The sequence below is a fragment of the Sus scrofa genome, chromosome 3 (genome assembly GCF_054392235.1).
Source record: "Sus scrofa isolate SSC_HxYL_T2T_F1_AM1 chromosome 3, Sscrofa_HxYL_maternal_Yorkshire_Landrace_v2.0, whole genome shotgun sequence".
In the NCBI taxonomy this organism is placed as follows: Eukaryota; Metazoa; Chordata; class Mammalia; order Artiodactyla; family Suidae; genus Sus; species Sus scrofa.
The window spans coordinates 14922249-14942956 of NC_139385.1; the positions used below are offsets into that span (position 1 = coordinate 14922249).

The 20708-nt window shown below is 43.6% G+C and overlaps 1 protein-coding gene and 2 long non-coding RNA genes across 6 annotated transcripts in view; all 3 read left to right on the forward strand.

Moving 5' to 3' along the window:
* Positions 1 to 20708, forward strand: part of GALNT17 (polypeptide N-acetylgalactosaminyltransferase 17) — a 423891-nt gene that overhangs the window by 31063 nt on the left and 372120 nt on the right. The window lies entirely within an intron of this gene.
* LOC146404422 (uncharacterized) lies at positions 2768 to 15721 on the forward strand. Its single transcript, XR_014840371.1, has 3 exons — positions 2768 to 3181; positions 3288 to 3683; positions 14546 to 15721. It is a non-coding gene; the product is annotated as an uncharacterized LOC146404422 (long non-coding RNA).
* LOC146404423 (uncharacterized) lies at positions 5544 to 8563 on the forward strand. Its single transcript, XR_014840385.1, has 2 exons — positions 5544 to 5830; positions 7893 to 8563. It is a non-coding gene; the product is annotated as an uncharacterized LOC146404423 (long non-coding RNA).

Here is a 20708-nt window from a genome sequence, read left to right on the forward strand (position 1 = left end):
GGTAAAATATGCCTGCTGGACCTCACTTTGCCCCTGGGTTCCCCGAGGGGTGCACTGTTCCTGGTCTCTCTTTTGGAGCATGTACATTTCTGTCCCAGAGAAGAGACCAAGCCACTGTCCTCACACATTCTGGGACATTTCTAGACATTGGGCTCTCTTGGTTCCCAAAGCAAACTCAGCACCAACATGGTGCTCTTCCTCCCAATCTTGGGGGTAGAAGGCAGAGCCAGTGCCCACATGACCCTCACCGGTATCTATCATTGTCTCCATCACCCAGGGTCCCAGAAAGCCTGCTTCCCAGGGAACACTGCACCCCACCCCTCACTCCCAGCTTCCTGCACCTGGAACCCCATTTAGAATCCCCTTTCTTGGGTGGCTCTGATAACTGTTTATTCTGAAAACCTTGACTTAAAATCTGCTTTCCTATAGCTTGTAAAGAAATGACTGTAATTCCAGTTAGACAGCACTGCAAGGCTGAGAGAGTTCCATGAAGAGAGGGAGTCCTTCTGCCGGGTGAGAAGAAGGCAGTTTCTTTGGGGAGAAGGCATTTGAGCTGTACTTCGAAAGCCAGATGGAGTTGGATATGTAGAGGTGATAGAGATGAGGGAAAAAGCATGCCAGTTAGAGCACCAGCTCGAAAACAAGCAGGGGACAGGACAGAAGTGTGTTTGCTTCTAAACGGGTTTTGCCAGCAGACTGCTTAAATAAGCATGCATAGAGTTTGCGTGAGGTTCTTTAACTTTATGTCTTAAAATGTTTATTGAAATTATTGACTCTTGTTTATATGCAGACATTGACTTTTATCAAGACACCTGAATAGGGCCATTCAGCAGAATCTAGACTGTAGGTTATGTAAATAGAATCATCAAATTGGGAACATTTTGCTGCAACATTTTTCATCAAATTTTTGGAGATGTTTTGGAAAGACCTGTAGCATTTTAAAATCAGTACCAAAGTTTGATATAGAATGTATATTTATTTGTATTAAAATTAAAAATAACTCAGGAGGGTAAAGTTTGCTTGCCTGAAGATGTAAGTAATCTTCTAAAATGTATATTTTCCATCTGCTTTTAATTCAGAGACCACCGCGTGCATGTCATTTCCAGGAATATTCACACCTTTCTGTAGATTTGAGTTACCGCTAGAGTCATTTTCCTTCAGGCTGAAGAGCTGCCATTAGCATTTCTTGTACTGCGGGTCTGCTTGTGAGAAGTTCTCTCATTTGGTTTCTTTGAAAATGCCTTTGTTTCAGTTTCGGTTTTTTGGTCTTCTTTTTTAGGGTCTTCTGTCCTCCATGGTTTCTGATGAGAAGTTCGCTTTTTGGATTATTTTTTGTTGTTGCTTTTCTTGTCATTTGTATTATTGTTCCCATGTATATAACATGTCATTTCTTTTCCCCCTCTGGTTGTTTTCAAGGTTTTAACATTTCTATTCCAGCAGTTTGCTTAGATGCTATTTTCTTTATATTGATCCTACTTAATGTTTTGTTGGGCTTTATGAATTTATATTTCTCTTTCACTAAATCTGGAAGTTTTAGGCTTAACTCTTCAAATTTATTCCTTCTCCAGTATCTGTTTCCTCTGCTTCTGGTACTCCATATATAGAGATTGATACTGTCACACAGGTTTGAGGTTCTATTCATTTTTTTTTCTGATTTGTTTTTCTTTTCTTCATATTGTTTAGTTCATATTGATCTACCTTGAAGTTCACTGATTCATCCCCTCTCTCCCATGTGCTGTTAATACCATTCCAGTTGTTAACAGTTGTTAACTCTCTTTCTAGAATTCTCATTTGGTTCTGTTTGCATAGTATCCAATTTGAGGGCTGAGACCTCCCATCTGTTTATTAATTGTGTATATATTTTCATTTGAGATTCTTGAACACATGTATAATAGCTGCTTTAAAATTCTTATTTGGAATTTGAACATCTCTGGATTGCTTTAACAATTTTTCCCCCAAAGATGAGTTGTATTTTCCTCTTTATTTGCTTGTTTAGTGATTGCTTATCAATTTCTAGACATTATGAAATATGTGTTTTAGAGACTCTGGATCCCACTCTCTTCCTTTTAACAGGATTTTTGTTCTAACAAAACAAATCCAGTCTTAGTCTCTTGTGCTAGGCAGCCACTGACGTCTCCACTGATTTCTTTCAGTTTCCAGCTGCTGCTTTTTTGCACCAGTTCCTGAGGTCTCTCACATCCATGCGTCGTTGAGTAGTCAGCCAGCGAGCTGGGTGGATTTTGTACATAGATTTTTTTTGGACTCACGCCATCTGTAGTTGCCTCCCTCTCAGGATTTTACCTCCAACTTTCTGGCTATTCTTCTAGCCACTGAGTTTTCCTTTGATACTTCAAGCCAGTTAAAGCTGTGGCTCTCTGTCACCCCTCAATACATGCAAATTGGGGAGGGCATGATCGGCATAGGGTCTTCTCAGTGGAAGGACTGCAAGGAAGAAGGATGCTGGATGTAAGCGAGAGAGAAAAAAGAAGGCTCAAGGGCAGCCTCTTCATTAATTCCTGACGCCTGTGCCATTTGCCATACCTGATGCATAAGCGCTCCATGCATGTGAGTTGAATTACACTGAATGGGGATAAGGGTCAGCAGGTGAAGTTTGCTTCCAAACCACTACATCAGCACGCCTCTAACTGTGCGTCAGTCATCACCTGAGTTTCTGATTCGTTAGGTCTGGAGTGGCTCCTCCCCCGCCCCGCCCCCCAATTTGCATTTCTATCAAGTGCTGCTGGCGCTTGGCGCCGGGCCACCCTTTGAGAACCAGCTGCTCAAAGTCCGGAGAACCTTACTGCATGCTGCTGTCTGCCCTTTCTGTTTGGGGACCGACTGCGTAGGTGTGTCCTCCTCCCGGTCTTGTCAACGGAGTCGACGGTCAGAGAGGCATCGTCGGGGTCATTAATCATGACAACATTTGGAAGACATCTACTTTATTACTTCACTTAAACTCCGGAGTCTTGTTTCTAAGGCCTCTCGGGTAACGTTTTGAGAGCCCTGCGGGTTCTGCCGCAGATCCTTCCTGAGCAAAGGAGGCGGCCTTCCAAGTGTGACAGCGGCTCCTGTGTCCTGGGGAAGGGCAGAGCTGGCTGTTCCAGCAGCAGACAGATGGGGACGTTCTCCTGGAATTATATTATGCTCATTAGCTCATGTGCGGAATCTTTTCATCTCCTGGGTAGGTTGTCCTGACATCTCCCCGATTTGTTGGGGGTCTTCTTGGGTTGCCATTTGGATTGCGGAGAAAATTACGCTTCTGTTAATGAACCGCTTAATGTTTTCAGGCTTTGCAAGCTGGGCCTTTGGATGCAGAAGGTAATTGCTGCTTAGAACAAACCATGTGCATTTTATGCTGGACTCTCAGGGCACCATGGACCTTGCGGAATTCATGATTCTTTTACGATCTTAAGACCCAGATGTGTGGAGTGAGGGAGATTCAGCTTTTTTCCATTTAGTGTCAGTTTATGGCAGGAGCTGTGCCTGACAAGATGACAGTGTCATTTCTCCAGGAACTAAGCCTGAGCCCTTGGCAGCATACCCGCGGTCTAGCTGGACATTTTACCGTTTCACCCATCTGGTCCAAACCGGCTGATGGCTTTGCTGGCTTCATACACTTCTTCCCAGGGCAGCTGTTGAAGACAGGAGGAATCCGCCAGCCACACAAACTGTGGGACCAGGCGGTGAGCATTATTTAATTCTCTAACTCAGTCTCTTTGTCTGAAAAATGGGGGTGACGATTACAGTCCATCGCAGGGTGTCTCTGCAGGGTAGAGGTGTGATACATGAAGCCCAGGCTCTGCCAGGAAAGGTTAGTCCGCTGTTGGGATTATTCCTTTCACAGTAAAGACCTCCGAGATAATTCAAGATTCCTGTGTGCCCTCTGAATCAACAAAGATCTATAAAATAATGGTTATAATTTTATGTTAAGTATCAGTTACTCTATGTAGGCCCTCCCAAAATGGGTAGACACGTAACTAGATATTTAACTTTTTTTTTTTTTTTTTTTGTCTTTTTGTCTTTTGACTTTGTGTTGTTGTTGCTATTTCTTTGGGCCACTCCCGCGGCATATGGAGGTTCCCAGGCTAGGGGTTGAATCGGAGCTGTAGCCACCGGCCTACGCCAGAGCCACAGCAACGCGGGATCCGAGCCGCGTCTGCAACCTACACCACAGCTCATGGCAACGCCGGATCCTTAACCCACTGAGCAAGGCCAGGGACCGAACCCGCAACCTCATGGTTCCTAGTCGGATTCGTTAACCACTGCGCCATGACGGGAACTCCTAACTCTTTTTTTTTTTTTTTTTTGGCTGTGCTCATGGCACATGGAAGTTCTCAGGCCAGGGGTCGAACCTGTGCCACAGCAGCAACCTGAGCCACAGCTGTGACAACACTAGGTCCCTAACCCACTGAGTCACCAGGGAACTCCTGGAACCTGTTTTTGAATGAAGAGAATTCTGGTTTTTTTTGCGGGTCTTTAGGTCCTTGGATGTCTATTTCCTAGTTAATTTCCTTTTATGTAAAACCAGAAGCTGAATTGCATCTCTTTCTAATTTTCCTTTCTCCTCTCCCAGAGGAGGGAACACTCTTCTATTTAGGTTAGAATCTAGGACCCAGTTGGGGCCATGCTCGAGGTGGAAGGGGGGGTGGCTTGTGAAAGCCTTGTGCGTGAGAGGGGGTCCTCTTTTGCTTTCTCCCATCCATGCTCCAGCCCCGAACTGAGCCGGGCCCTGCCTCCTGGGGCAGGCCCAACCATCTTGCTGCCTTTGCTCTTTTCCTGTGGGTACTCCATGGCCTTTGTGTTTGAAGTAGAGATGTAAGAGCTTGCATTTGGGGTTTGGGGCTTAGCAGGTGGAAGAGGCTCCTAGAACTTGATCCTAAGCCCCCCGGACCAACCAGATTTCACTTTGCATTTGCCATTGCCCTTTAGTTGCTGATCAGCCTTGGGAGCATGATGGAAATGAGGGGTGATTAGCCTAATAGCATCGAAACTCCAAACTCAGTTCCCTAAAAGAACTTAGAGCTATGATTTTCCTAACCAGTACTATGGAATTTGAGCCTGTACGAGCAAACTCAGCTGCTTGGTCCTGTAAGTTAAGATTGATCCCCCAGTCAAGAAGCAAGAAAGGCTAGGTGTGTTGCAGCCTGCAACCAATTCCCTCAGGATGGAGCCTGTGTGTTTCTTACTTTCTCTTTTTCTCCCCAAAGTTAAACACCCAGGCAGACAGCTGCCCCAGCCTTGCCCCTCAGAACTCTTCCCACTTTTCTCTGAATTTTACATTTAAATGCAAAGCTTAGTATAACACCAGGAACTCCACTCAATATTCTGTGATGACTTAGATGGGAAAAGAATCTGAAAAAGAATCGATCTGTATATATATATAAAATTGAATCACTTTGTTGTCCAGTAGAAATTAACACAACATTGTAAATCAATTATAATGCAATCAAACTTTAAAAAATAAAAAATAAATAAATAAAGCTACACTTAAATCTCGGATAAAGCCGCAGGGTAAGAAGACATTAACGGCAAAAGGGGAAACCATCTCCAAGTTAGAAGATACCGTAACGTGACTGATTGAACAGGAACATCTGGAAAAAAGACAAGGGGCAACTTGTGAGGAACAAGTAGGAATCTCTCCTGAGTTACGCTCATTTTTGTTTGCTTTGTTTGTTTAGATCATTGTCGTTAGTTTTGCTCAGTAGTTTTGTTTTTTCAAGAAGCCGCAAAAATAGATGGTGTCCTAACATTGTTTTTTAACTCCCGTCCACTTTCCATTGTGGGATACTTTGTTCTTTTGAGCGTAGAGTTTGTGCTTAAAAGTTGGGAGGTGCTTGTCATTTTACATGTTGACATGTCTGCAGCAAACCTTTGGACACATCCTTGGGTCACTGGACACAAGTATATGTCACAAGAAATGTGCCCAAGGAAAGTGAGGATGCAGGGAAGGGCTTTTCTGGAGGGCAAGCCCGGTTCAAATGTGAACTACACCTGGTGTGTTAGTAAGCCTGTAATTCACACCCCATGGCACTTGAAGAAGAGAGAACAAGATTTTGAAACAAGAGAGGAGGACCGTACAAAAGGCTTCGATGCTCCATGAAGGACAGCCTTTCTCGTGGTCCTTCACTCCAGGTGTTTCTGCTGATGGAGGTGATGGGGTGGCATGCCTGATGTATAGACGCTAGAGGGGGTCAGGGAGAACTGGGGACTGGCTGGTCTCCAGTCTCGGTTCCTGGAGGGGATGGGCTGTCGGCGTGAGGGAAGCGTGAGCCACCTCGGCCGTGAGAGCTCACCAGGCAGGGTGGTCCAGGGGTGAGCTCAGGATGCAGGGCATTGATGCTGCGGCCATGCCCTGGGGAGGCCCGTCAAGGGATGGCTTGGGTGGGAGGCCAGGAGAAGGATTGGCCTGGCCTCACCCCTACGTCAAATCTTTGCTTTGAACTTTTATTATGTTGGGGCATGTCCCGTAGGACTGTTTGAACAAAGACCATCGATGGAATAAGGTTAAAAACCACTTCTGAGGAGTCCCAAGAGGCCCGAGGCCTGGTCATTAGGAACAGCTGGTCATTAAGAAAAAGCAGCTGTACAAGATGAGTTTGAACTTGAATTTGAAATGTGAAGCTAAGAATGCACAGAGTCCAAAAATAAAAGAGAGCTCAGTTGAGAGCTTAGAGCCTGCCCTTCTGTTTCTTGAAAAAAAAGAAATTTTTTTTTAAGTATTTCCAAATTGGGGTGTAATTTATAAGTGAAATAAGTGAAATGCACTGATCTGAACTGTACAGTTTGATCAGTTTGGACCAACCTCATTCATTTGTGTAACCCCCATCCTACCAATGTGTGGAAAAATTCCATCATGCCAGAAAATTCTTGTACCTCCCCCAGCCAGTCCTCCACATCCACTAGAAACAAGCATTATTCTGATATTTTGCATCATAGATTAGTTTCCCCTGTTCTAGAATTTCACAGAGATGAAACCATGAAGTACCAACTCTTTTTTTTTTTTTTTTTCTTCAGTCAGCATAATGTTTTTGCATTTATCTTTGTCAGAGGTCTGCAGACTTTTTCTTAAAGGAGCAAATAGTAAATACTTCAGGCTGGCCAGTCACAAGGTCTCTGACAATATGCAGATGACGTGTGCAGCTGTGTTTCAATAAAACTTTATTTACAAAAACAGGTGGCTGGTTTACAGGTATAATTGGCTCACCCCTGATCTGTGTTATTTTGTTATCAGAAGCCTTGATTCCTTTTTATTTCTGAGAAGTATTCCATGTACGGATATAGCACCGTTTATTCCTTCTGTTGATGGACACCCAGATCATTTCCAGTTTGGGGCTATTATGAGTTAAACTACGATGACTGTTCTTGGCTAAGACTTTTATGTGCCTAAATTAAAAAAAATTTTTTTTGAATAGTTATTTCCCCAATACAATTTTTTTCTTCTGTATAGCATGGTGACCTAGTTACACATACATGTACACATTCTATTTTTGCACATTATCATGCTCCATGCTAAGTGACTAGACATAGTTTTCAGTGCTACACAGCAGGAGCTCATTGCTCATCCATTCCAAAGGCAATAATTTGTATCTGTTAACCTCAAGCACGTGCCTAAATTTTAATTTCTCTTGTATAAAAACCTAGGGTGGAATTTTTTGTCATAGCTCTTGAAGAGACTGTCAGATAGTTCTGCAAAGTCATTGTAGCAAGTTATACCTCCGTCAGCAACATCTGAGAGTTCCGGTGGCTCCTCACCCTTGCCAACATTTGGTGTTGTCAGTCTTATTCATTTTAGCCGTTATAGTGGATGTAGGGTGATGTCTTATCAGACTCTGAATACTTCTTTATTTTTAATTTTTTTGTCTTTTTAGGGCCACACCTGTGGCATATGGAAGTTCTCAGGCTAGGGGCTGAATCAGAGCTGTAGCTTCCGGCTTACACCACAATCACAGCAACGCTAGATCGTTAACCCACTGAGCAAGACCAGGGATGGAACCCGTGTCCTCATGGATGCTGGTCAGGTTCATTACCGCTGAGCTACCATAGGAATTCCTGAATACTTCTTGATGGAAAGGCTTTAATCCTAGGTGTTGTCTTTATTTCAAGACACGCTTCTGACTGTTATCAACCTCCCAGGCATCTAATAGTCTCTCCTTACACAGAACCTGGTAGAGTAAGTGGCATATGTATACCTAGAATCTTTGATAGCATCTATTTTGGTCTTTAATCATCATCTACTTTAATTGTCCACATGAATCAGATTTTACACTGATACCCCTTTGGCTTCTTTGTTGAAAAGACCCCACTTCCTTGGCTCAGTCAGTGGAGCAGAGCTGGGAGAAAGACGGCAACAGTGACCTCACTTCCGGTTTCACAAATGCCACCGTCTTTTCTCCTCAGAGCTTTGAGGCCAGGCTGGCTCCCATTTGTTGAAACACCCAGTCAATTCTTTCCTGCCATATGGTGGATTTTCCCTGAGGGGGAGGGGGGAGACTGAGAAAAGAGAGTCATGTGCTGCTGGTTATTCTGTTGTGTTTGAATGTAGAGTTTAATTTGTGTCGGAAAATAGCAGTATTCTTATTTCATTGATTTCCTTTTTGCTTCTTTTGTAAGAGGAAAGAACGAAAGCTGGGAAATTAGCTACAGAAATAGCAAGTGAATAATAAAATAATGAGTTGTTGGTCCACGTGCAGTTAAAAAACGGAGCCCGTTTTACTTTCTTTTGGTGTGTATTGACAAAAAGCATACTGGCTTCTTGTATCAATGTGGTGTTTTAAAGCCATAAAGCATTATTGTATCTGCTGTCTTACTAATAAAAACAACCCTGTGAAATGATTAGATAAGATGCTTATTTTATAAATGACGAATCTGAGGATCACAGGGGTGTGGAAACTTGCCCCAGGTCACTTAGCTTGGACTGTGGTCCTGGCCGAATAAGGATTTGAAAATGCACATTTCTTGGTTCAGATAATTTTTTTTTCTAGTGACTAAGTTTTTATTTTTCTTCCCATTTTGCAATAAGGGATATATATATATATATTTTTTTTTTTTAAGTTTTTGGATCCTCAGAATCAAATGATGCTACTCCTAGGATGGCCCAGTGTTGGAATTGGAGGAGGGAGAAGGGACTTTACATAGAGTTCATCCATGTGATGAAGCAGAGCCTGCCTCTGGCCTTGGTGCTAAGCGATAAGGACATGAGGTGGAGGGGATAACAGCCTGGACACTGAGGAAGGGGTTCTGATGATCCTTTGTCCCTGGCAAGGTCATTTAACCCCTCTGAACCTCTGTTTTCCCTCCTATAAAATGGGTTCTTGGGTATGATGTTTCTCCCTTCCAGCTCTGAAGTTTGTTATCTAAAGCAACTTCATTTTCCTCCATTTCAGTTGCTCCCCTGAATTAAAAAGAGCGATATCTTTATCACTCTTTGGTATCCATAGCCATCGGTGTCCAGCGCTGTCTCAGATGTATATGGCCCTATTGGAGTAAAGTTCTTAAGGCATTAAGTAGATCAAGAGATAGGTGAGAGCTGTCTGTCTGTCCCAGTGTCTGGAGACACTATAATGGCCTCTGGCCACAGCTTCTGACCATTGCACCCATCTTCAGATCCAGGGCTCTGAGTTGATACAAAAATGTGTTTGCCCAGCTCTGGCCTGGGGCTGAGGGTCAAGTGGAAGGGCAGTAGTGGCCAATAATATATACTTAGCACATAGTCTGTGTCTGGCACCTGCTCAGAACTTTACATCCATTACCTTTTTATAGCCTCAGAATAGCTCTGGGGGGGAGGGGACTCTCATTAACCCCATCTTATAGATGGCAGCTTCCTCAAACCTTAGGGGGCAGAGCTGGGATTGGAACCTCAGTTGGCTAACTCTGGAGCCTGGGATCTTAACCATTATTTCACCAGTAGCCACAAAATAGTGATCTCAGTGAGCCCATGTATCTCGATGCTTGCTTTTGGCGGAACACTGTCCATGTATTGAGGAGAGAGGATGGACCTGCTCTAGATCAGGGGACAGGCCACAGGTTGGTGTTCTCACTGTGTTCTTAGACTCTGTTTATGTTCTCTTAACATGGCATGCATTAATCACAGGGAAAACCTGACAGCCTCATTGTTGTTTTGGGGGGGGATCTTTTTAGGGTCACACCTGTGGCATATGGAGGTTCCCAGCCTAGGGGTCAAATAGGAGCTGCAGCTGCCGACCTACACCACATCCACGGCAACATGGGATCCAAGCCACATCTGTGACTTACACTCCAGCTCATGGCCATACTGGATCCTTAACCCACTGAGCAAGGCCGGGGATTGAACCTCCATCCTCACGGATACTAGTCAGGTTGGTTACCCCGAACCACAATGGGAACTCCAGCCTTGTTGTTTCTCTCTCCCCTGCCATCCAGACTCATACCCTGATTCATTTCTTTATCTAACTCTCACATACCAAGCAAGATGCCCCTGCCCTGAATTGCCTAGAATCAGGCACCAGGCATCAAGGAACAGCCCCTGTGCCCTAAGCGCTCCAGAAGAATTCAGACCAGCCCATCCTAAATCATTGATCTCCTCTGTCTTGCCTTCCACCATTGAGGCTGTGGCCTAATCTTCCTTCTCCTTCCTCTTTTGTGCCCAGAGCAACTCCTGGTATGCCCCCCCCCGCGGCCCAACGTGGCATGGCATGGCATGGCATAGCCCCTTCTCTTGGGAAATGTAGTACAAAGCTTCCTTCAGTGTTATTTGTCTCTGTGATGTCACTCATTCCCCTCCATCAGTGAAAATCCCGCCGTACAATTGAGATCCTCTAACACATTTTGCTGACTAGAGACTGGTTCTGGAAGGAGATCCAGACACCGGAGAATGGAAGCATTGACTCTGGATTAGGAAACTTAAAAACTGCCCAGGGCCCATGGGGTCCGTAGGGAGATGCTTGAGGAAGCAGTTAGGTCCTGGGACAGGAGGGGAGAGCGGACGGGCTGTGCAGCTGCTCCCCTGGTGTACGGAAGAGAGTTGACCTTGAGGGCCTTCCAGAGATGCCTGTCCTTCCAGAGCTCAGCTTGCAAGCTAGGCCCTCGGCTGGCGCTGGAGAACTTGGATTTCGGGAGGGTTCCTATAATTTCCTCACTAATAAAAGTGGCTCTCCATGCCTTCGCTGTTTGTGCAAATATGGCTTATGCTGAACACCTGCCTTTCTGCTGGGAGTCTGGAGCTTGGGTGCATGGAAGGCCCACGTGACCAGCCTGTACTAAAGCCCCAGATGCTTCTCCGGTAGAAAATATTTCACCTGGGTTGTCACAACTCCTCGCCTCCGGTGTGATGCCCCTGGGCGATGACTCTGGAAGCTTGGGCCTGGTTTCCTCCAGACCTCATTCCATTCGCCCTCACCCTTTGCTGGCTTTGCCTCGTCCCCTTGCAGTGTGATAAGTCCCAGCTGTGCGTATGATCCTCTGCTGAGTCCTCGGAGGCCTCCTGGTGGTGAGTCATCAAGCTGGGGATGGTCCTGGGGACCCTCAGTTAATCTGGGATTAAAAGCAAATGCTTATGCCACTTAATACGGTGTGGCCTTTAGACTGTTTCCAAAGGGAAGATTCTTGTCCTGTTGCAGAAGGAATTCAAAAAAGAGATGGAAATTGAGAAAGAAAAGTGAGGATTTATTTAAGTGAAAAACACACCTCTTAAAGAGAGGTGGTCAGAGAGGCGAGCAGCTGCCCTGTGTTTCTCTGGCACACTGGTTATAAGGGGCATCCGATTACAGGGCGGAATATTCCCTGGAAAGGTGGAGTTTGGGGGTCCTATTCCTTAATTTTCATTCTGGCTCCATCTTCCCAAAGGGAGGAGGAAATCTGTCCTTATTTAAGCTTTGATTTTAAGTGTCCCAGTGTAGGTGCACGGGGTGGGGGGTTACTTCTTATCTGCATAGCTAATTTTATTATAATTTTATTATAATGAGGGCATCATAAGCAATGGGTTACATGGGGGCACCAAAAATTCATGCCCTTTCCATTGTTCTTGGTCTGCCTCCAGGGCACTCATCACCCCATAATGTGTGGTTTCCCGTCAGTCTAGAGGTTCCTACTTTTCTTTGCCCATGGACCCCGCTGTTTGTGTGGTTTCCTGCCGTCTGGTCCCATGCCCCCTTCTCTGCTCATCCCTAACGATGTGCCTACTGTACCAAGACTATTACTGAACTTATTATAACCTTATTCCTCATCTGTAGAAGGGGATGGAAATACCAGCTTCAAATGGATGTGGTCTGGGGTAAACGAAAAATATGCACAGAGTCGCCCTCAATAAATATTAGTTATTTCCTGCTGGCGCATCCAAAGCAAGAACTAAGCAAAATGAGTGTGATGAGCACATGAGCCTTGCTGCACGAAAGCAAAGGCCTTCAGTTTGTTTCCCATTATCATTTCCTTAATCCGCTGAGTTACGTTCCTTGTTCTCTGTTGATCTTGAATATACCCATTAAACTTGGCCTTGGACTGGAGAGATTAAGAGGAGGCCAAAAGACTTTGAACTTCCAGTTTCCTCTGGGGCGTTTGAACTAGGTGTCAGTGACCAGTGCCAGCACAAGAAATCCAAGAACAGAGAAACTCCTGATTAACCCTATACTCTAGCCCATGTGGCTTGGGAAGATGGGTTGATTGGCAGACTACTTTTTTTTTTTTTTTTTTTTTGTCTTTTGTTGTTGTTGTTGTTGTTGTTGTTGCTATTTCTTGGGCCACTCCCGCGGCATATGGAGGTTCCCAGGCTAGGGGTTGAATTGGAGCTGTAGCTGCCGGCCTACGCCAGAGCCACAGCAACGCAGGATCTGAGCCGCATCTGCAACCTACACCACAGCTCACGGCAACGCCGGATCCTTAACCCACTGAGCGAGGGCAGGGACCGAACCCGCAACCTCATGGTTCCTAGTCGGATTCGTTAACCACTGCGCCACGACGGGAACTCCTGGCAGACTACTTTAGTCCTGGTTTCTGGAGGTGGTGTGGTTGGAAATGACAGTATCAAAGGAATCTTAATGTCTTTGCATTTCATCTGAGGGTCTCTGTGTTTTTCATCAGAAGAAAACACGTTTTTCCCCTCTTCCCACTCTTAAAAAAAAAAGAGAAATCTGGGTCAAAACCAATGTGGAGTGCTTTCACTTATGGGCTCTCTGTGGGAGTTCAGCAAGGGCTTATTTTTTTAAACATTTTAAAAATTGTTTTTTATTTTTTTTAAGGGCCGCACTTGTGGCACATGGAGATTTCCAAGCGAGGGGTTGAATTGGAATTGTGGTGGCCACAGCAAGGTGAGATCCCAGCCGCATCTGTGACCCACACCACAGCTCATGGGAATGTCAGATCCTTAACCCACTGAGCGAGGCCAGGCGTTGAACCTGCGTCCTCCTGGATGCTAGTCAGATACATTGCCGCTGACCCATGAGGGGAACTCCAGCAAGGGCTTATTAAAACATGGATCATCGCAGGCCCCACCCCCAGAGTGTACGACTCGCAGATCTGGGTGGGACCTGAGAATTTGTCTTTGCAATAAACAGCACGAGGTGGGTGCTGCTGCTGCTGCTGCTCAGGGTCACACTTTGGAAACCTCTGTGCTGACCTGCAGCTCCTGCTGCGGCGAAGTTGGCCCTGGCTGGGAAACATCTCTCTCCTTTGTCAAGAGGGACTCCTTTAAGCTCTTCACTGTGTTGCATTCACCCTGATTCAATGACCCAGGGGTTTGAGCTTCACTTACAGGGCAAAAACCCTGTTTTTGTTTTTTTTTGTTTTTTCTCTGCAAGTTCTCACAGATGATCATTTATTTTGGGGGGCGGATAACTTTTCAAGTCTTTTGTTTGATCCCTTATTTGGCTTGTGGTCAGAGTACTACTGTTCCTACCACTGTGACTTTTGTAACTCACGGGTATTTTTGAATGGTTTGAGCAGATCCTTGTAGATGAGGATTCATAATCATATGTTTGTTCATCCATCCATCCATCCATCCACGCATCTACCTACCTATCTGTTCTTCTGTCCATCCACTTATCCACCCAGCTCTCCACCCAGGCAGCCATCCTCCTGCCCAGCCAGCTACCCATCCATCCAGCCACTTATCCAGCCACTGAAACAGCCACTCCGTCAGTCATCCAGCCATCATCTATCCATTCACCTATCCAGCCCTCCAGCCATCCACTCAGCATCATATGCTGTCAGGCTGAACGTTATAAAGTCAAATAAAACCTTGTGCCTGCTCTCGAGAGGTTTATGCCATGGTAATAGAAACTCCTCTTTCTTGTCTCTGTTAAAGCAAAACGTGCATTTCTGTCTTCTCAGTGAGTTGGTGATAGTTGAATCCATTGGCTTAATACTGCTCTTTTCCCACAAACATATATTTCCTTGCGAAATGTGTTGAGAAAGATGCTGATTTCTGGAAATAAAGGCACACATGTTTTTAACCCAGTACCTTGTATTGAAAAGCAGCTCCTTCCAAGAAACTTCTCATAGCCTCTTGGTGGTAATGATGGGATGGCTTTCTCTGAATAAGAATGCTCCTTTTTAAAACCCTCTGCCTTGTTTTTAGGTGATCTGGAAAGACCCACGACCGTGTCAACAAGCCTGGCCCGTGGCTCTGTGCGGGCTGTTTGCGGGAGGTGTTTTTGCAGTGTTGAATCACCCCAGCTTGGTTGACCTACACTGTGTGCTCATCACCCTTGTGAGAGGCCTGTAAATAATTCCAGGACATCTTCCTTGGGCCCCTCTCACCACGTACCATTTTGGCCTTTACCAAACATGTCTGTGGGTATGAAATGCTTTAATGGTTTCTCAAAGCCAATTCTGAAGAATGCAAGTAGTATGTTAGTTCTGTGTGTACCTGTATCCTGCAGAAGTGTTCAAAAAATCACATTATACACTTTTTATTAAAATGTCTGAATTCTTTTCCTCTCTCCTTATCCTCATTCCATCTTTATTTAAACACATGGAGCTTTTTTACATGGTTGTAGTCATTACGGATATTCAGTTTCTTTGGCTTCGCAGTATTTGGTAAATGGTCTTCCTTGCTCCTGTGTGGCTGTAATGACTCTGTAATAGTCCAAAGTTTAATATACCGTTATTGCTTTTCCATTTTCTATTGCTGGATTTTAGGCCACTTCTATCTATTAAAAATAACCAAATGCTTCTATTCCTAGTGTCTTTACACAGAAAGAAAGAAAAAAATCCACAAGCAAACTTTCTTTTTCTCCTTTTGCATTATTTACGCGTGTTTATATGATTGGGCTATTGTTCTCGTCATGTTTTTAATTACTCTTGATACAACTAGGCAGACTTTCTCCCTGCAGAATTGAGCCAATCTACTTACCTCCCTGCCCAAACCAGGCTTAATAGTTTTTTCTTTGTTTTTGCCATTTAATACATTTTAAAGAGTTTGCCCACTGTTTTGGCTTAATTACCAACACCATTCCACCCATTTGCCATTACTGTTTTGCTAAGGGAGGTCTGTTTACCCATCCGTTTGTGCTGGAGACTGGTGGGATGTTTTTCCTTTGTAGGAGGTATTGGTATATACACTGTGTTTTGTATATGCGTGTATAGTAATAATACCTGTGTCTGGGTTTCCCAACACTATTGTCTTCCTTTGATTTATGGTTTTCTGGGCTTCCTCAAAGTTGATAATATTTACACAGTTGTGTATCACAGTAACTGCTGCCTGATGAGAACTCAGATATTAGTTGAATAAATGTTTGTTTTTCCTTTGAAATCTCTTCCGTTAACAATAATTAAAAAAAAAAAAAACTTTTACTTGGGGGAGGGATGTTATTTTTTATTCTAGTTTTTCCTGTGGTTTGATTTGTTATATTGAGTATTTTTTGCTACTAAATTGAGATTGGATGTGGACCTCAGCATATTTTTCTACATTTTGTCCTTTGATTTCTATTATAATTACATTTTATTTTACTTTTATTACATTTTATTTTACTTTTCTATTTATTTAAATCTTTAAAAATTTAGTCATTTATTTATTTTGCTTTTTTTTTTTTTTTTCCAGAGACGCACTCGCGGCATGTGTAGGTTCCCAGGCATGTAGGTCTAATTTGAGCTACAGCTGCCAGCCTGCACCACAGTTCACGGCAGCGCCAGATCCTTAAGCCACTGAATGAGGCCAGGGATTGAACCTGCAACCTCATGGTTCCTAGTCAGATTTGTTTCCACTGCGCCACCACAGGAACTCCAAATCTTTAAAAATTTAGGTCTACTTTTAGATCTCTCTTCTACCTCAGTGATCTGTGGCTTGCCTTTAAGCCATTATTACTGTTTGTGATTTGTTTATTTGGAACCTATTCTAATATTTGATGGAGAAAATCCTCTTTTTGCATCCTTTTTTATTTATCCTTTCCCCCTCAAAACAATCTTTTTCTTTTGCTGTTTTTAACTGCATTTTCTATACAACAGTATAAATAAGTAATGAAAAGTTTTTTTTTTTTTTTTGGTCTTTTTTTGCCATTTTCTTGGGCCGCTCCTGCGGCATATGGAGGTTCCCAGGCTAGGGGTCGAATCGGAGCTGTAGCCACCGGCCTATGCCAGAGCCACAGCAACGCTGGATCCGAGCCGCGTCTGCAAGCTACACCACAGCTCACGGCAACGCCGGATCGTTAACCCACTGAGCAAGGGCAGGGACCGAACCCGCAACCTCATGGTTCCTAGTCGGATTGGTTAACCACTGAGCCACAACGGGAACTCCTTTTTTTTTTTTTTTTTTTTTTTTTTTTTTTTTAGTAATGAAAAGTTTTATGGAGCAAAAAGAAGTATGAAGAGCAGCTCTCCTCTTTTTTAGTTCCAGTGAAATGCAGAGAAGCTTTAAGTTATGTTAAAAACAAAGTAGCACACAAAACTGATTGTGGTCTTATGTCACACACAGTTTTATATATATATATACATACACACATATATGAAATCATTATATTGTATACCTCCAGGAATACAATGTTACTTGTCAGTTATATCTCACTAATAAATAAAATCATCACATAGACAGTATTACAATAGTAAAAAAAATAAAGTGAAAAACTTACCCACAGTCACCTGTAATATTTTCTCGAAGAGCACACATAATCCTGTTAAATTAATAGGAAGTTTTACATGGTTTTTAATTTTAGCTGAACTTTAGTTTCATATTTTAAATGTATCCATTTAACTTTATATCACAAAGATTTCTCCATATAATTAGGTTTTTAAAAATTATTGTCTTGCACGAGTGAGTAAACTCTATTCCATCGAGTCTGTGTTTAACAATTTACCTAACCAACTCTTTTGCTAAATAATTAAGCTGTTTCTAACATTTTGCTATTGTAGATAATGCACTAATGAACTTTGTAGTTCATATGGCTTTTCTTGTTGAGAATGATTTTTTAGGCTGTGTCATTACAGTGAGGTCACTAGGCCAGGGCATATAGACATATGGGTGTTTGGACAAATTGCCAAGTTGCTTTCCCAGCTTGAGAATTTGTACAAATTGTATCATGTAAACAAATGTTTGATGAATTTTACCACAGTTTTGCTTTTTCATCATATATATGTGGCTATAAATATATTTCATAAAATATATTCACATGTATAGCTCTCTAATAGTAATATATATTTCATAAGATACATATTCATATATATAGCTACACAACACATATACATATATAAATACACACACATAGCAAGTTCCTGTCGTGGCTCATCAGAAACATATCTGACTGGTTTCCATGAGGACACTGGTTCAGTCCCTGGCCTCACTCAGTGGGTTAAGGATCCGGCGTTGCCGTGGTGTAGGTCGCAGATGTGGCTCAGATCTGGTGTCACTGTGGCTGTGGTGTAGGCCAGCAGCTATAGCTCGGATTCAGCCCCTAGCCTGGGAACCTCCATGTGCTGTGGGTACAGCCCTACAAGTTTAAAAAAGCAAGATACACACCCACAGCAATAGTCATATTGCTTATATAGAAGCAATAGTCACCTTATATGCACGAAATTATTTCATACATACAAGGTGACCACAAAATTTTAGTTTGTATTTCTTTCAGGTGGAACATTTCTGTTCAATTTTACGGTATTTTTGCATGTCTTGTGCCCCTTGTGCACCTTCTACTTTAAACAGCGCTTTCTTGAGCACCCACGGAGAGATGCACAAAACAATGAGTGTGTCTGTCCACTCAGTGGAGGGCAAGTGGGCAATTCCACCAGCGTGAGAAGGACCACCGTTGGGGAGTACAGGCTACCTGGTAGCACGTGACGAGGCACCTAGCCAGACCTAGATCCCCCCTTCCCCAGTGTGTGTTCCCTTCCCGACCACAGCAGTGATGAACAGATCAGGTGAGCCCCTAAGGACAATGGAACTAAGTGACTCATTATCTGCCCTGACTTGGCCTTGGCAGCAGGAGAAGCAGCAGCACCAGCAGTTCTCTTGAGTGTGGAGCCCACCTTATTCTTTCTGTAACTCAGATGCTTCCCCTTTAGGGTACTCTTAGAAGTGTGACCTCACTCCCCACATTCCTCCCCAGGGATTTCCTCCTAGACAGTAGGCAGCCCTGGTCCTAATTAGTGTTATTTCGTTTTTAGCATTTTCTCATGATGATGACGTTTCTGTGAGGTGTAGGGAAAGAGTCTGTTGTCGGGGCCACCAAGGGGGTGGGTTTGATGAAGACCTCTGCTTGGGCAGAGTCCCCCACTTCTCCAGCGGAAGGGTGCAGACCATCTCTGCGTTCCCCCACGTTCTCTCCTTGTTTTGCTCTCTCTGCTCAAGGTCCACCCCCACCACCCTTTTCTCAGGACTCATCCGTAGGTTTGGTTTCTCTGGAATCTGCCACCTCAACTTTCGATGCGCTGTTCTCTTCCCATCAAAGAGAGCCCTTCTCTGAATTTTGCTCTTGATCAGTTGTTGTACATCTGTAGTAAGCAGCCTGTACTTTGATTGTAATGCAGTTTCAGTAGTTTTCTTTCCTTTTTAATGTGTGTTTCAGCCATGTCCCGTGTTGTCATACCTTATCTTTCAGTTTTATTTTGACCTCATGGATTAGCGTGTGAACTGCTCTCTTCTCTCCTCTCATCTGCCTTCCCCTTTCCCATCTTCTGTTATAAAGAGTCAGGATAATTTCACTTACTTTCATCTTCTGTAGTGATGGGGAAGATAGATACCCCATTTCAGTCTTCTGTCAACACATCCTAAGGACTAAAAGGATTCGTGGCAAAGTGATGGAAGCTGGTTTGGGCAGGAGTGGGGCTAGAGTCAATGCATGTCCTGTCAGGTGGACAGTCGAGCAAGGTTTCCAGAGGCAAGAATCAAAATGCCACTATGAGTGTCACCAGTGCCTGGAGTTTAGGGAGGACCTAGTGAGAAATGAGCTCAGAACCAGTCACTAGTCTTTGGGGGCCTTGTGTGTCAAATTCTTGAGTGTGAACTTGATCCTAGAGACATGATGAGCCGTTGGAGCTAAGCCATCAGCATCGTTTTGAAACAGGAGCAAAGGTTCATGGAAGAAGATTTTCTTTCTGGTCACTGTCCTTGCCTGGGCATGTGTCATAGACAGGCATTTAGAGCCACTGGGTACATTCAGGACATGAGGTGAACCCACACCCATCATTTTCGATGTAAATGTGACTGGTCCCCAGAACAACCACAGGTGCCTGCTCCCCAGGGAGCCTGATCAGGGGGGACACTGCCTTGCCGTCATCATCACTGTGACCAGAAGATCTCAGCCAGACTGACCCACGCAGACAAATCCCCCCAAAGAAACATGTGTGACATAGCTTTTAAAAAGATTTATTTTATTGAAGTATAGGTGATATAATTTTGGGTTAATTTCTGCTCTACCGCAAAGTGATTCAGTTATTTATATATATACACACACACATATATACATATATAAATAACTGAATCTATATACATATCTATTCATATGTACATATATACATATATGGTCTTTTTCATATTCTTTTCTGTATTATGATTTATCATAGGATATCAAATATAGTTCCCTGTGCTGTACAGTAGGACCTTGTTGTTTATTCATTCTATATATAATAGTTTGCACCTGCTAATCCCGAATTCCCAGTCCATCCCTCTCCCACCCCCTTTTCCTCTTGGCAGCCACAAGTCTGTTCTCTAGATCTGTGAATCTGTTTCTGTTTTGTAGATACGTACATTTGCATATAGAACACGGTTTTTTGCACTGTTTGTTTGAAGGTAATAAATGCTTATAAAGTCATATAATGTCTTTCTTTTCTTATGTAAGCAGCTTCAGTATTTTGGTGGTATGATATGGGCTTCCAGGAATGGAATTTCCATTTACAACGTTATACCCACAGGAAACACATCATTGATTTATAATTGCTTGACTTGCTACCTTTGTCCAGTGATTGATTTAGGACGAGGCCAGCTAACTTCTTCTGAAAAGGGTGGAGAGGGAACATTTTTCAGCTCTGCAGGCTGTATGCCCTGTGTCACAGCTGGACAGCTCGGCCACCGTTGTGAAAGCAACCCTAGGCGTTGCAGCCACAAATGACCAGGGCTGTGTGCCAATAAAACTTTATTTTTGGACAGTGAAATTTGAATTTCGTATAATTTCCATGTATCAGAAATACTATTCTTTGGATAGTTTTTCAATCCTTTAAGAGTACAAAACCATGAAGAGAAGCAGACAGAGGGCTGGGTTTGGGGTCAATATGCTGACCCTCTAGCTTAGATTGTTATTTAGGGGCGTCTGGAT